Source organism: Sander vitreus, chromosome 8 (genome assembly GCF_031162955.1).
Source record: "Sander vitreus isolate 19-12246 chromosome 8, sanVit1, whole genome shotgun sequence".
Taxonomy (NCBI): domain Eukaryota; kingdom Metazoa; phylum Chordata; class Actinopteri; order Perciformes; family Percidae; genus Sander; species Sander vitreus.
The window spans coordinates 32876228-32893425 of record NC_135862.1 but is presented as its reverse complement, the minus strand read 5'-3'; the positions used below and the strand labels follow the sequence as shown (position 1 = coordinate 32893425).

At 40.5% G+C, this 17198-nt stretch overlaps 1 protein-coding gene across 1 annotated transcript in view; it reads right to left on the bottom strand.

Annotated features, from left to right (window-relative positions):
* The window catches only part of cdh13 (cadherin 13, H-cadherin (heart)), a 434001-nt gene that overhangs the window by 284673 nt on the left and 132130 nt on the right, over nucleotides 1–17198 (bottom strand). The gene's annotated exons all lie outside the window — the stretch shown is intronic.

Here is a 17198-nt window from a genome sequence, read left to right as displayed (position 1 = left end):
TAGGCTGACTGAGGGAGATGCCGCCAAGGGCTCTACCAGGCTTTATCCCTTCTGATCATGTTCATCCTCTTTTTATCTCTCTCACACACTCCCCTCGGTGTCGCGACATGATCCCCATGTCCTCCCTTAGCCTCAGCCCCAACAATCCTCCCCCTCCCTCATCCTTCACCTCCTCTTTACCTCGGCCTAGCGTGAAGCTTCCTGCTGTTGCGGATTGTGGGTGGAGGGGTACCAGAGGAAGTCTTTGTGCGTTGATGTGTTTATAAAGTAGGTGCAACGTGAATCACATGGTACGGTACAACTCTCAGCGTAGGTCTGAAAGTGCAGGGAAATGTCAAGCTTCATACAAGTGTCTGCCTCAGACATATGGTGGCCTACAGGTGCTGGTCATATAATTAGAATATCATGAAAAAGTTGATTTATGTCAGTAATTCCATTCAAAAAGTGAAATTTGTATATTATATTCATTCATCACACACAGAGTGATATATTTCAAATGTTCATTTCTTTTAATTGTGATGATTATAACTAATGAAAATCCCAAATTCAGTAGCTCTGAAAATTTGAATATTACTTAAGACCAATACAAAAAAAGGATTTTTAGAAATGTTGGCCAACTGAAAAGTATGAACATGAAAAGTATGAGCAGGTACAGCACTCAATACTTAGTTGGGGCTCCTTTTGCCTGAATTACTGCAGCAATGCTGCGTGGCATGGAGTCCATCAGTCTGTGGCACTGCTCAGGTGTTAGGAGAGCCCAGGTTGCTCTGATAGTGGCCTTCAGCTCTTCTGCATTGTTGGGTCTGGCGTATCGCATCTTCCTCTTCACAATACCCCATAGATTTTCTATAGGGTTAAGGTCAGGCGAGTTTGCTGGCCAATTAAGAACAGGGATACCATGGTTCTTAAACCAGGTACTGGTAGCTTTGGCACTTTGTGCAGGTGCCAAATCCTGTTAGTAAATTAAATCTGCATCTCCATAAAGATGGTCAGCAGCAGGAAGCATGAAGTGCTCTAAAACTTCCTGGTAGACGGCTGCGTTGACCTTGGACCTCAGAAAACACAGTGGACCAACACCAGCAGATGATATGGCACCCCAAACCATCACTGACTGTGGAAACTTTACACTGGACTTCAAGCAACGTGGATTCTGTGCCTCTCCTCTCTTCCTCCAGACTCTGGGACCTTGATTTCCAAAGAAAATGCAAAATGTACTTTCATCAGAGAACATAACTTTGGACCACTCAGCAGCAGTCCAGTCCTTTTTGTCTTGAGCCCAGGCGAGACGCTTCTGACGCTGTGTCTTGTTCGAGAGTGGCTTGACACAAGGAATGCGACAGCTGAAACCCATGTCTTGCTTACGTCTGTGCGTGGTGGTTCTTGAAGCAGTGACTCCAGCTGCAGTCCACTCTTTGTGAATCCCCCCCACATTTTTGAATGGGTTTTGTTTCACAATCCTCTCCAGGGTGCGGTTATCCCTATTGATTGTACACTTTTTTCTACCACATCTTTTCCTTCCCTTCGCCTCTCTATTAATGTGCTTGGACACAGAGCTCTGTGAACAGCCAGCCTCTTCAGCAATGACCTTTTGTGTCTTGCCCTCCTTGTGCAAGGTGTCAATGGTCGTCTTTTGGACAGCTGTCAAGTCAGCAGTCTTCCCCATGATAGTGTAGCCTACAGAACTAGACTGAGAGACCATTTAAAGGCCTTTGCAGGTGTTTTGAGTTAATTAGCTGATTAAAGTGTGGCACCAGGTGTCTTCAATATTGAACTTTGTCACAATATTCTAAATTTCTGAGATACTGAATTTGGGGTTTTCATTAGTTGTCAGTTATAATCATCAAAATTAAAAGAAATAAACCCTTGAAATATATCAGTCTATGTGGAATGAATGTATACATTATACAAGTTTCACTTTTTGAATGGAATTACTGAAATAAATCAACTTTTTCATGATATTCTATTTATATGACCAGCACCTGTATATACAGTTGTGGAAAGTAACTAAGCACATTTACTCAAGTACTGTACACATTTCTGGTACTTGTACTTTACTTGAGTCTTTTCTTTTTATACCACTTTCGACTTCTACTCCACTACATTTCAGGGAGAAATATAGTACGTTTTACTCCACTACATTCATCTGACAGCTTTAGTTACTTTACAGATTTTTTTTGCACACAAAACACATTTTATAAACTACCATGTTTTATTATAAATTAAACTACCCAACAATATATAGGCCTTAGCCTGGTTGACACCAGACCCTTCTCAGTTGTAACTGAGAGTGGGTCTGGGAAAGGTTCATTGACCGGGTGACGCTGCACCTCGGTAGCCGTCATGTTGAATGTAAACAAAAAGCTGCTCGCCGTCGCTGCGCTATCGTCATCGCATAAAGCCCGCCTCAGCGGTTGTGATTGGTGCCTCGATTTTGGGGACATTGGAAATGGGTTTGAATGGGCTCTTCGCCAGACTGACTTGCAGAGCAAATCTCAAATTTGCCGGAAGTTCGTCAGGGTTTACCCAGGCTATATAGGCCTATAAGTCCACCTGAAATGATCAGACCATTAAACACACAACTGTTTGAATCGTTGAGTACTTTTACTCTTAATACTTGAAGTACATTTTCCTGATGCTACTTACATACTTTTACTTAAGTAACATTTTCAATGCAGGACTTTTACCTGTAACAAAGTATTTTCACTAGGGGTGTAAGAAAAAATCGATACACTTGAGTATTTTTTTAAAAAAAGTAATTTTTTATTTTGCAATACTGTATCGATTTTCGAAAACACAATATAGAAAATATTCATGTAAGACAGTGATTCACGTTTATGTTGTGTTTAAACCCCCTACCGCTAGATGGCTATGCTGAGACGCACCACTAGTGTCCTCGCCTAACAGTGCCTAACAGTGCCTAACAGTGCCTAGCAGTGCCTAACAGTGCCTAACAGTGCCTAGCAGTGCCTAACAGTGCCTAACAGTGCCTAGCAGTGCCTAGCAGTGCCTAACAGTGCCTAGCAGTGCCTAGCAGTGCCTAGCAGTGCCTAGCAGTGCCTGACTTTTTGCTAGAAGCTAACAATGAACTTATGGCTGAACTTTAGCATATACAAATTAGCTCACTAAGAACCTGTAAACCACAATCCCAAACTGGCAGTTTGATTTTCTGTGTACTGAATTGTTTACCTAAAGTAAACTTACCTAAATAATTTGACTTTTATGCACATCATGTCTTTTTTTAATATTAGTTTTTTCTAAAATTATACTTAAAAAAAATCCCAATATATCGCCTTACGCACAGTATCGGAATATATTGCAATATATTGAATTGTGACCCATGTATCGTGATACGTATCGTATCGCCAGATTCTTCCCAATACACAGCCCTAATTTTTACAATGTGGTATTAGTACTTTTACTTTTACTTCTTCCACCACTGCTTATAAGTCTCCATTTATTTTTTGAGATCATGTAAACATGACAGGGTATTCCATATGGCATGGTATCATTATTAATGCAGCCACATGTTTCTGTATCATGTTGTCTGTTACAAAGTCTAGTTAGTTTATCGTGAGAACGAGGGAAAACGATTATGTTTCTGCATTCCACTGAGACAAGGACAGGGCTGCTACATGACTCATTATTTATGGATGTCATGCTTTCAGCTTAAAATAACACAGAAAGCTCTGTGGTAGATCATAGCCAGCAGAAGGAAACCCTTTACAAAAGTGGGTATGTGTCTCATCCTTGTGTTCTGTTCACATTGGGAGGCCATCTCTGGAACTCCCTACCCATTCACATCCGTGACTGTACTGACCTGGACACATTCAAAACACTAATCAAAACACACTTCTTCAAATTAGCTTTCCACTTACAATATTCTTAAATTTCTCACCTGATAGTTACTTGTTTTATTGTTTTTAATTGCTTTTAATATGCTTGTTTTAAGTCGGTTTTATTGCTCATCTGTTTTCAATGTGCTATATGTGCTGGTTTTACCGTAAAGTGTCTTTGAGTACCATGTAAAACGCTATATACTGTAAATAAAATGTATTATTATTATTATTATTATTATTATTATTATTATTATTATTATTATTATCTTTCTGAGGAAAGAATGGGTTCAGATATGGGTTCAGAGCCCATATTGGTCAGGTTTATCAGAGCAGCTTGTGGATCAGTGGTGCCTCTTTGACATTAAAGCACAGCTCCCATCTTCAGTGCAAAGGCTGAGCACGGTCTCTGCTGAACCAGCTCATTAAAAGTCAAAACCAACATGTAACAGCCTTGATGTCGAGCTGTTGAATCCTTGCAAATATAGTACAATGTATTGTAATTATTGCCATTTCAATATAGTTGCACAGTATTAGCACAATCAGTAATCATATGATTCACTTTGACTTTAATATCAATAATCAATCAACAACAGGTCTCAGAAATATATCAATTTGTTCTACTCTACATGTGTGCGCACGCTCTACTAAGTGTGCTAACCAGGCCACCAACAATAACTATTTAACTACCTCTGTATAGTAGTCGTATTGTTAGTGGAGGAGTCCGCCATTCCAATGCAGTATTTACATATTATGTATTAACACACAAGGGATTAATTAGAAAAGATCCAAGCACGTAATCCAGCGTTTGATCTCATCGACAGGAGTCTCACTGTTTATTGTCAGTATCAGAGCTGTATTGTCGTGTATACGGTACTCTAAGGCTATATAACTGTTTTTTAATGTGCAAACAAAACAAGTGCCACTAATATAGTCAGCGACTGCACATGTGGAAGACACTTTATTAGGTTATTTGAAACAGTATCACATCTCTTCATTTCAGGAATGATATGTTGACTAAGAAGCACAACCTCTCTGTAATTAAGCTTTAATAAGTGGCAGTCCTAATACATACACATTTGCACACAGCAGGGGACAGGCAATGGCAAAACACTGCTTTAACTAGCACATATTGTTGCACTGAGAGTGCTGTCACGTATTGTTCATGTTTCTCAATCAAAGCAGACGCAGTGTAGCTGGAATTTGAAACAATGTACTGTAAAGCCCAGTTCAGAGCAAAGATTGGTGACGAGACAAAACCGTTTTAGAACGTCGCAGAGAAAAGTTGCAGCGGTCTGAACCGGCCCGTCTCAGCTCGACTCAAACCAGCTGATGGTGTGGCTGTGACTCCGCTGGTCAAGTCTCCAGAGGCTGGTTTTAGAACGAAAGGGACGTCACCTGTTTCAACAGCCAATAGAGAAGTCATCTTGTAAAGTCAGCTACAATAAAATTATCCATAATCTATTTAATTTCGGTTACAAACTGTTAAGCTGTTGCTCAACGTATGCCCGTAAGCACATACGGTCAAGCAAGCTAGAGAGTGACTGAAGAGAGGGAGCGCCAGTGGCTCAAGCCCTCAAGCATCTCAGCCCCCTAAAAATTATAATAATTAAAAACTAATTAATATTTTTTTATAACAGAAAGTAACTATTTTAGTGCTTCAAGTGAGAGTTTGTGAACTTGTCTGTTAGTGACAGAGGACAATCAATTACTGGTCCAAAGAAACAGGTTGAACATCCTGTGTCGCTGTCGCCAACGCTATGCACCTATAACCAAGTCAAGGAAAGTTTTATTTTTTATTTATTTATTGTTTACACCTCATTATCATTTCATTCGATTCTGGTAGTCCATAAAGGGACTTTCGTAGTTTTTTCATATGTTCAATATTTTGCATTTATCCTCTGTTATAATAATATATACATACCTGTATATTCACTGTTATCCAGTGAAATTACTGATTTTGGGGGGGTTAACACTTTTGCAAGGCACTGTATCCGTGTCACATTCTCATTAGGGCCTGAGCCCCCCCTAAAGCTCTGATCCTAGAATCGCCCCTGGGGAGCGCCTAGGACAAATCCTTGAATCTGAGAAAAATAAACATGTTTTCGCCGATTCATCACTAGAAATGTAACTGTAGCAAACATCTCACTATCACTAACGTTATCCACATTTATATTAAGATGTAACAAATGATATATTTAGCTACAAAAAGCCTGAAAGTCGGAAGTTACGCTGTGCGCTTAGACCGTTAAAATAGGGCGCTATATGTCATCAATCCATACAAGTCTATCATGATTATCCTCCATCACGCCAATCACCAAGCCAAACTGGAAATGTCCAAGTCAATAGACAGAAGTCTATCAAAGCACTCATTTAGTACGATTCACCTTTGTGACTGTTTAGTCTGGCTTCTTTTATCTCTCTCACTGCAGATTTTAAAATCTTCCTTCTGGACAGAATTGTTTCGCCATCTGGATTAGGGTAAGAACAGAATACCAGAATGAAGAACAGAGGAGTGGAGAAAGAAAAAAGGGATATTGGAATGAAAAAGAAAATGACAGGAAAGGCAAGGGTACAATGGACACTGAGAGAGAGCTACAAAGTCAACAACCTACTCTCCAGGGAAACAAGGTTCCATCTTAATACTCAACTCTCACTTCTAAGCCAAAGCATGAAAGATGTGTTCATTTCCATTCCCATTACAAGCCTGAGATTTATTTCAATAACATGGGTGCACTCTTTAGAGTCTGCAAATTGCAGCGCCAAACAGTGTCAGTGGCATTTCAAAGGCAGCCAGAGAGGGTTTGATGGTATTCTAATGTTGTCAGGTTTTGGGGGATTTCAGAGAACAGCATGGTGAGCTGGCGGCTTTGAAGTCAGGCAACAATGACAACTTACCCCACTCACCACCAGCGCCACCGCACACCCACTTTCTTTCTTCAGAGTGCTGGCTCAGGGTTGAAATAACTGCACACAACATGGATTAGGGTCGCCAAATTCCCTCACTGATGACTCAAGAGGAGACGGAGGGTGGGTGTGTGGATTCAACAAGTTTGACAATCAAGTTCCTTTCAGGCCAAAAAATCTCCTGTTGAGTCTATGAATGGCAAATGTTCCAGAAACTCGGTCACCAAGGCCCATGGTTACTTTGGGCTTGATCGTTCCATCAGCGTTCTTGGCACCAAAAACACCACTTTAAAGGTCTCATTTAAGCTTTTAGCGAGAAGAAATGACATTCACCACATTTTGTAGGGATTATTTAAATGAGAATTAAATACAGACACCGAAAAAAAGAAATAAATATCTACAGAACAAACATCTACACCCTGTTTTACAAGTTATACAAAAGTGTCAACCAGTGATGTGTTAGTTAGCCTATGCCACTTTCCCTGTATACTCAAAAGAATAAATATGTTTTGTTCATCATCATGTCAGTTACGTTCTAAGAGCTCAAACATCATAAAATGTCGTAAGAAGAATAATGAAAACAAAACAGCTACACAAATAACTGCAATCGAGATTATCTCCCTCTCAATGATGAAGCAACATAATTTGACATCCAACATTATCCAAGCGTATTTACATTGGCTCCACTCTCTTTGTCAGCCACAAAAAAATGGATTCCCCTCCCTCCCCTCCTCCTCCTCTGTCACACACTGAAGTTTTCCTTTGAGGTGTTTTGAAGACAATTTTCTGTCTTGTAACTAAATGTCAAGTCTCCATGATGGGAGAGATGGGAATCAGAGGGGTAATCTCAAAGGTGGCAGCATGGGTGTGTTTGAGCTGATAGCTGCCGTGTCTAACCAGACAGAGTGTGCTCAGCCTCATAAAAAAGGCTCAGGAGAACACCATTCTCAAATAATCACTTGGCATTAGAGAGAGAGAGCTGCCTTTGAAAATGTATTTACACCCTGAATTGAATTTTCCCCTAGAGTTTCCTATCACAGAGCATTGTGTAAGACCCATTATTGGGATTCAGTGGTAACAAGGTTCTGGCTTTTTAGCTACAAAGATAAGGGTTTGAAGGGTTTTGCCAACTAGGGGGCAGAATCTTTCATCTTGGGTTTAACAGATTAAGATCCCCCACCTCCACCTTTACTGCCACCCTAGTCTTGCTTTGCCAGACCATCCACACGCTGCGGGGCGGAGGAGGGTCTGGCTACTCCACACAGCATTCCGGGATACAAATTTACGAATCCTACCATGGCCACGCCAAGACCCGCCCTACGAAGCAGCTCGATTGGTTGGGGTTAGGCATTTGACCTCGAGTGGTTAAGGTTAGGATAGCCGATTAGTCAGGGGATAGGACCTGTACAAATGGGGTTACGTTACCTTGGACGCCTGGCCAATAAATGCTATTGAAAGGTGGGTCTTGGCGTGGCCATAGTAGGATTCGTAAATTCGCTTCCGGGATGGGAGAAAAACATGCTCTGGTTTATTGGCGTTTCTTTAAAGCAATCACTATCGTCATGGGCGGCGCTAAGCTCCGCACCGAGCCGCTGTAAAATAGTGAGCGGGAAAACTCAGATTGGACAGATAGTCTAGCTAGCTGTCTCAATTTGGTCCAAATGGTTTCATTTCTTCTCATTTTTAAGTCTACTGTTGTGTTTTATTTAATTTTGTCTATGTATCTCTCCATTACTAATATGATCTAAATCATAGAAATCTGAACAGTGGGTCTAGGCCTAGGGGCCTACAGGGGTCTTTAGAGGTACTGCAGGGGAGCCACAAAATTATTGTTAATTGTTAATTTATTTTGAAAGATTGTTCTTTTGAACATTTAATACAATTCAAAAAACTGTATTTGTCCCCAAGGGGCAATGAAAAATGAATTAACATGAATCCAACATATTATTAGAAAGAAAAAAAAAAACAGATTGATGATAGGTTTACTGGTAAGGTAGTTACTAAGGTAACCATACACAGATACACTTAACCCTAAGGATTCAATGTGCCACATGTGTGTTTAACATTAAACATGATTGATAAAATTGTGCCAAAAATTATTATTTTAATAGCTTAGTATTCTATTAACTATGTATAAAGGCTTGAGGCCGCCCTACACGTTATTGTAGGCCCAGTTTAATATGCATCTTAATATTACACTATATATAGTAGGTGGTGATTGTGCAGTGGCTATCACACATGCCTTTGGTATGGGAGAGCTGGGTTCAATTCCCACTGTGATACAGCAACCAATGTATCCCTGAGCAAGACCCTTATCCCATAATTGCTCCAGAGGTGTGCAACCTCAGACATATATAGCAATTGTAAGTCACTTTGGATAAAAGCGTCAGCTAAATGTAATGTAATAATGGGACCCTGCTCCATCTCTTTTTCAGTCTTTGATGTTATAAAGCGATTGTTTACATCAGTTCACACAAGCCAATATTTTCAATTACAGTCAGTTTAGAATAAAAATCCCTAAATCATTTAAATGTTGGTGTCCCCAATGTTACAGGTATTTATTTACAAAACAGATTTTTGCTTCACCAACGGGGTTATGTTAACATACCACTAAAGCTGGAACAATGCTTGTCCGGGCTGCACGTAAGCAAATGCACATGGGTACTGTTTGGACATGTTTTCGCGTGTTTTCTGCTTACACAGATTGGAGCTGTGACAAACAAAATGTGTCCACTATAGGAACCAGTGTCTTGTTTAGCAAACCACAATGTAACAGCAACATTGAAGAAAATGTGGACAAAGAAAAGCTGGGCATTGATGTGAATTGCCTTGAAGAGGAATGTAGTTTCCTACTCTGCTGGAAGATCACTTGTTGCGGTAGTATGCTGAAATGTACACCCAAACTCTGAAAGAAAAACTTTTCAAGTCAAGTCAAGTCTCAAGGCTTTGAGGGGAAAGTTCAAGTCAAGTCTCAAGTCTTTGAGGGGAAAGTTCAAGTCAAGTCTCAAGGCTTTGAGGGGAAAGTTCAAGTCAAGTCTCAAGTCTTTTGCCATGAGTCAAAGTCAAGTCTCAAGTCTCTGGCCATCTGATCTGTACCTAACACTGTATTGTTAAATCTTATTAATTCAAAGCATGTCCTGTAGCTACCATCCATACACTACAGTATCAAAATCAGTTGTAGGATAACGTCATGGGGTCTACTGCAATGTAAACTGAAGAAACACAAATTAAGAATTCTGTTTCAATTTCATAACTGTATTTTTCAACATTTTGGTATCTGCACCAAAGAATACATGTTTGTCTGTGTTACTAACTGGCTGTAAAGCCCAACCTCATCATACATTACATTTTTCAGTGCTCAAAGTGTGAGGGAAAGTTAATACACCAACCATGGTGCAAACATGAGAGAACTATTTAACAACAACCTGGTGAAATATTAACCTAAGTCTGTCACATCATATGGATACAACTATAAAGATACAATTTGACTGTTCCTAGCATTAGCACAACACTTTGCGATGGTTAGCTTGTTACCGGTGACAATATATGCTAAATGTAACGTCTCTTTCACATTAGCAAGTGACTGACCTATCTGGGTGAGTTTTGAGATGCCTGATGAAGTTCGACGTTGTTGATCCGGCATCATTCATCTTGGTGCCACCCACCTTGCATGTAGCTGTTAGCTTACTGCCACTGTTTACAAAGTTATTGAAAGCAAAACTAATGACAAAAGGCACAACTCCGGGAGGACTTGGTGTCGCCATCGTCAGTGCATTTTTTTGATATGTGAGTACGCGCACATAAGGCATAATGCATGCGTTACGTTGCACATTACGGCAAAGGGCAGGGGACATTCAGCTCGTCATACGTTTCGCCAACGTATGTGCGCCAATAAAAGAAAATAGAAATACGTGAATACATTTAGATTTAAAAAGGAATAATTTCATGAAAACAGGTTGTTGACGAGTCTTGAAGCTCGAGTCTGAGTTAAGTCTTTTGGGTCGAGTCGCAAGTCAAGTCTGAAGTCAGCTGTTTGTGCGACTCGAGTAAGAGTCTCAGACTCAAGTCCCCATCTCTGATTTCTACATAAGCATAATTAAAATTTGCAACAGGAAATCAGCTTTGGTAGAAATGTAAATCCAGCCGGATTGCTTTTTTTCTCAACCTAATAGGAGAATGTTGTTAATGAACGTCTCTGCAAAGTCTGGTAACTGCTAAATCTTCCCTGACAACATATTTCAGAGTTTGCTTGAAACACGGCATGTTTTCCTATACAGTAATATTCCCTCTCGCAGTACAAACTTTATCTCTATCAGAAACCATATGGACGCTTTCGTTAATCTTACCCATATAGCCAACTGTTGGACAATGGCTTAATTACTGTGTCACACAAAAATAGCTGTGAATAAAAGCTTTTGACATTTGTCTTTGATGGGATTGTCCATTCAAATTCTTAAGAAAAAAATGTAAGTACAATGTGCAAATTTAACTACTGATTAGAGTAGAAAAAAAGTTGTTCATCTACTTATTTTACAGAGACACAGTCCCTTATTATTAACAATCACTGTTTTCGTTTTGTAGGAGTTGTTCTCTGTCACGGTGTCACTCATTTCAGCTAGAAAAAAAACAGCTAGCTAATTATAACACAATATGTGCCCTTTGAGTGTTTTTACAAATAGCAGGGCTATAAAATGTCACTGTCAATTTATGCCCTCAGAAAAAGATTTATATTGTTAGCGCTTTATTTTTTTTATTTTAAGCTACAATGAAAACTGTCAAAACAGTAGAGAAGTTACACTGTGCAGCACTGACATTCTTGAAATTATTTACTTGAGGTTCAGAGATTGTGTTGAATCACCAGCTTAGAAATGTGCAAAAGCTGATTATGATAAGCTGGCACTTACAAAATAGATCAGTCACTAACAGCTTAGCAGCTGAGTCGAAGTCATTCTACAAGCTGTGCACAGTTGAAGCTATCTGGTACAGCGGTCTCATTTGAATTAAAATCTCCGTAGTGTAACAAGGTTTTGTTTGGCGTTGTTGCTAAATACAGCGGCTGGTTTGGTAGTGATCTGATGGTTTGGTTTGTCACGTTTTACTGTAAAGAAAACAGACGAGAAATGCAAGAGTGAGCGCGAGAAAGAGAAAGTAATTATGGTGAAATAATAGGGACCAGCAGTGTTGTCTCTCGGCTCAGGGTTATCCTCTCTTTGTTATCGCGTTATCGAGTTACACCTTACCAGGCCAGGAATGCTAGGAGACTGCCATCAGGCCACACACACACACACACACACACACACACACACACACACACACACACTCAAAATTCCTAAAATTATGAACCTAATACTAGTCTCATACTAATATACTGCAGACTCATTTAAAGCTGACACCGGAGGTCTTATCGGGCATAACTGATACTACAGCAAATCAGCACCACATGAATTGACTAATGGTCACGTACAGTATCTAACAGTTTGTCTTGTGCTTTAAGACTTGAGTTCAAATCTCATCTTAGGCAAGGCTGCCACACACCATTTTCTCATCATTACTCAAGGCTCTACAGCCATGCTAGCCATGTCTCTGTGAGGCTGTACTTTGGAACAAAGGTGCTTTGAGCTAAATGCTAACGTGAGCATGCTAACAAGCTCATGATGACAACGCTGACATACGGATTTAGCAGGTATAATGTTTTCCATGTTGTCCATCTGAGCGTAACATTTGCTGATTAGCATTTAAAGTAGAAGACACACATGTCAACATCAAGGGATCACCAAAGTCATTAGGTATGAATGGGAGTTATACATTTCTGTACAAATTTCGTGCCAATCCATCTAGTAGATGTTGAGATATTTCGCAGAATAAGTGAACTGCTGGTGGTGCAACTCTAAAATATCACCAAGTCACGAGAAATCATCCTCTGGAGACCATGGGTACATCCCAGATCCTAAATTGCTTCCACATTTCCTTCACTTGCTTCACTTCCTCCATGCGAGAAGAGAGGAAAAAAGGAAATGTGTTTTTACAGACGTCCTTTCCTCTGAAGCGTCACATAAATTCGGTGGCGGAGTAAGCAACGGTTTTCAACTGCACGGCTTCAGGGAAGGCTGCTTTCGTCTATCCTCGGTCATAGCTCCTCAGAGATCCCTCCTCCATCCTCGCTCCTCACTCCTCGCTCCTTCCTTCTCTGAGCAGGAATAAGAGCTTTGAAACAGCCTTCGAAAGGCGGACCAGAACGACTTCCAGTTCAAGCGAGGATATATCAAATAGGAGACTTGGGATCCACCCCATCACTCCACAAAATGTTATTGCAATCATCATCCGTGTGGACCAAAATGGTGGACTGACAGACCTTCATTGCCTTCCCTAGCATGGCTAACAATCTCAAAAACACACTGAAGGATCATAAAGTAAAGTGTGTGCTTTTGTGGGCAGCACGCTTAAGCCCTGCGACTTAGTTTCGGCCAGATGTTATGATGCATGTAAAGCAGTTTGATTTGTATCTGCGTCACAATAGCAGGGCTGCAGAAATCAGCATTGCTCCAGATGCTGTGGGTTCACTGCCAGAGAGAAGCCATGCTAAATTGCTGAGGGTATGTTCCAAACCGTGTACATTGGCAATGATAAGAGATGTTGCGCTTTAACTGCATGCAGCATTAAATTACTGCAGTGTAAATCACCCACCGGAGGACAACTGAAAATTCTACCTACCTATCCATTTATCTATCTATCTATCTATCTATCTATCTATCTATCTATCTATCTATCTATCTATCTATCTATCTATCTATCTGATTTTGGTTTTCTCCCAGTTTTATTTAATTTGGATATTTGCAATTATAATATTCAGCCTTGACAAAACAAGGCAAACAAGAAAGAACCTTGGGCTTAATAGATTCTAACAAGGTTTTCTGAGCATCTTTTCTCTTTCATAATTACAATGTATATTTCCCCCGACGGGCTGCATCTCTTGTTTATAATCACTCGCGTTCATCAGAACTAAGCAATATAAGTCACAGACCAGCTCCTCTCCGTCGCTCAGTCGCAGTCACAACCTCAAACAGAAGACAACACCCACAAAATCAGAGCCTCATTATAACCAGCAGCGCCTCATAAAGAGGTCCACGTCAGGAAATTGCACTTTTCACATTTCTGACAGAAAAAGTGTGTATCTCACATATGCCTCGATATAAAGCAAGAAGGAAGGTAAACATAAGACAACAATGTTCACCTGCATCTAATAAATGAATACATGTATGCCATCAGTCAGCTAGTCAGCCCATCAGCTATATATATATATATATATATATATATATATATATATACTGTTCAAGGCTTTCCACAGTAAACACCATGCATATATAACACTGCCAGCAACAGTAAACATCCTGCTGTCTCCATGCACACTGGAAATGTTTAGGCCTACAGGCATTGTCTTTGAAGTTGCCTGTTTCAAGGTCACACCTGCTTAAATATGAATTCATTTTAATTCCCTTTTCAAAACCCATCATGGTACTCCTCACCCTGTTTTTATGTGAAAATACAAATGAAAAGTTACCAGCGTATCTATGTGATTGAGAACCCTTGATGCCTTGCTCGACAAGGTTAACTACAGCAACAGATCTGAAGGGAGTAAGTGAGCTTCATGGGAGCACGGTAACAAACTTCAATTGGCCTGGTTGTTTGTCAGTTGCAGGGCAAAGCGTTCCTGCCAGGGCAGGGATGGATGCCCACAGATGATAGTAAGATAGTCTGGCAGAAGGGAGACACAGAACCATTGCTGCAGTCATATAAAGACACATTGAATGGTCCATCAGTTGCAGATCAATAAGATAACATGACAAGAGATAACATGCAGCGCAAAAAATCAGCAAATAAGACAATAGAGCCCAACAGTGACCGCACACTTTTTGAACGGCTCTGGTTCCGGAAGTGTTTTTCCCCGTTTAATATCTCCATTGACGTTTCATTAAATACTTATATATAGAGTTTTAACTCTGGAACCAAGCCAACCAGCTGCATGATGAATCATGACCATCAAACATTTGATTCGAGCGCAAAAATAACATAACATTATTCTTTAAAATGAATTAATGTATCACTGAGGTGAATAATTGTCATATGCACATTAAAGGAGGTTAATTCCCCAACAAAAGACGCAAAAGAGGAGGGAGGAGTAACTGATGCTAGGCTACATGTGTGTGACTCAGATATAATTAGAAAAGTTGATCCAAAGGAGAATAAATAGATGAAAGCAATACAGATTTCCTGAGAGCCCTTACTGCAATATATTCCATTATGTTTTATATTTGGATTGTAATCTATGTTTCCCGTTACATAAAGATATTTCCAGCATAAATTGATTCAGAGAAATGTAGAAATAGGGGCATAGAAATTCACCTGAAGGCAGGAAATGAAGTGTTTAATGTTCAAACTGTTCAGGGGAGGACCCCCAGACCCCCCCATCATAAGTCATCATGCACACAAATCTGGAAACAAAACACTGGACTTTGGGTTGCCAGACCAGTTATGATTAGACCAAATGTTGATGCCATCTAACTTACATACAAGTACAATTTACATACATTGGTACTCTATCGCTGACACAGCACTGTGGAGATCTGGCACTGCGAGACTGGGGGGCGCAAAACTCAGTCTCGCCTAGGGCATCCAAAGGGCTAGAGCCGGCCCTGCTTGGTTGACTTCTAAATGTGCCACAGCTATAAATATTACATACCGTATTTTTTTTCTGCTTCTTCCACATGCTGGGAAATGAACAATATATGTAAACGTTTCAGGTTGATTTCCATGTTAATTGATGCATGTATGTGGCCCAGTCCTAACGTCCACACGTACAGATAGGGCTGGGTACCAAATTCAATACTTTTAGGCATCAACTGACCTCTTTGTATCGAGTATCGAAAAAAAATAACTTGTCATTCAATACCCAATTTCAATACCTAAAAGAGTATCTTATCAGCGTCAGTGAGCCAATAAGCATGCACCATGTTTTTACTAAGATCTATAAATGTTTGTGATTGGCTGTCTGTTACACATCGTAGAGGCAGGCAAGAAAATCTCTACGTTACGCACAGAGACGTGGCTCACGTAGCAGGAACCAAAAAATAAATGAAAAGATTTGTGCCGTAAAGATGTTGGGTCTGGGAACTCACCATTGGCGGGGCTCAATCAAGGGCGGGATAAACGGTTGTCTTTCAAATTCCCTCTGCACGCAATAGGATAGAGCTACAACCAACCAGAGCAACGAAGAAGGTTCGGCAAAACTCTGAACACATCTTCCTTTTTTTAAGAATGATTTCAGTGCTGTTCTTGGTTCTTTTCTCAAAGAAAAGCTTAACTCCAAGTCTTCCAGAAGACCGCTGCTCCCAGCAGCAGCAGCGATAAGCCCGCCCACCGACTCTATACACGATGTGATTGGCCTGACCAGAGTTTGGTTTTTCCAGCTCGCAAGCCAACGGAGAGTGCCTAGACCCCCCCTGGCTGCAAATTAAATTCTGCTGCCGCTAGGGTGCGCTCTAGATTTCTAGGCTATAATTTTGTAATTCCTTCTCATCAAATTAGATTTCATACAATTGGTATCGAAAAAAAGTTTTGTTTAGGAACCGATGTCGGAGTCACAGAAAATGAACGACAGCCAGCCCTACATACAGATCTTGACACGCTTCCCAGAAAGTCTGAGAGGGCTCACGGCTGTCCTGCCGTGAAAGAGCTTGAGGGCTTTGATATAAACTTTCTTCTAGTCTGCAGTGCTGCCGATTGAGGGATTTACAGCTGACATTCTCTTGTTGGTAAAACTTGAATGGCGAAATTAACAATTAAGTACCGGTAATTCACTGAACTCTGGCAAGAACGGGTGTGCACATACGTCACATACAAATACTGTGCCTGCTTCTTTGTTCCATCAAGACAATATTATGATTGTTTTCAGCTGATCTGATCAAACTACAATACCAACACGTATAAGTATGTGTTGTCATTATATTCAGAAAGTGAGAAACACACACTACATATGAATAATAAGCACATTAACTACTCCTTTTATTGGCATTTCTTAATTGAATAACAAAGTGTTATGTGAAAAATTGTTGTGTCACTTTGTAACACAAGTTATAATGCTCGCCTAGCTGCTAGCGTGGCACGCCCCTTATACTCTGCTTCTGACTGGCTAGTAGTCCTTACCTAGGTACTGTCAGGGCACGCCCTCATACTCTGCTTCTGACTGGCTAGTAGTCCTTACCTAGGTACTGTCAGGGCACGCCCTCATACTCTGCTTCTGACTGGCTAGTAGTCCTTACCTAGCTACTGAGCATGTGCGACTCCCAACAAAGATGGAACAGAAGTGAGATGTCTCACTCTGTAGCTAAAACAGAGAGCTCAACACACAGGGTGAAAAGAGGAGCTGCAGCAATGTGCAGTACAACAAAAATATGGTGTTTT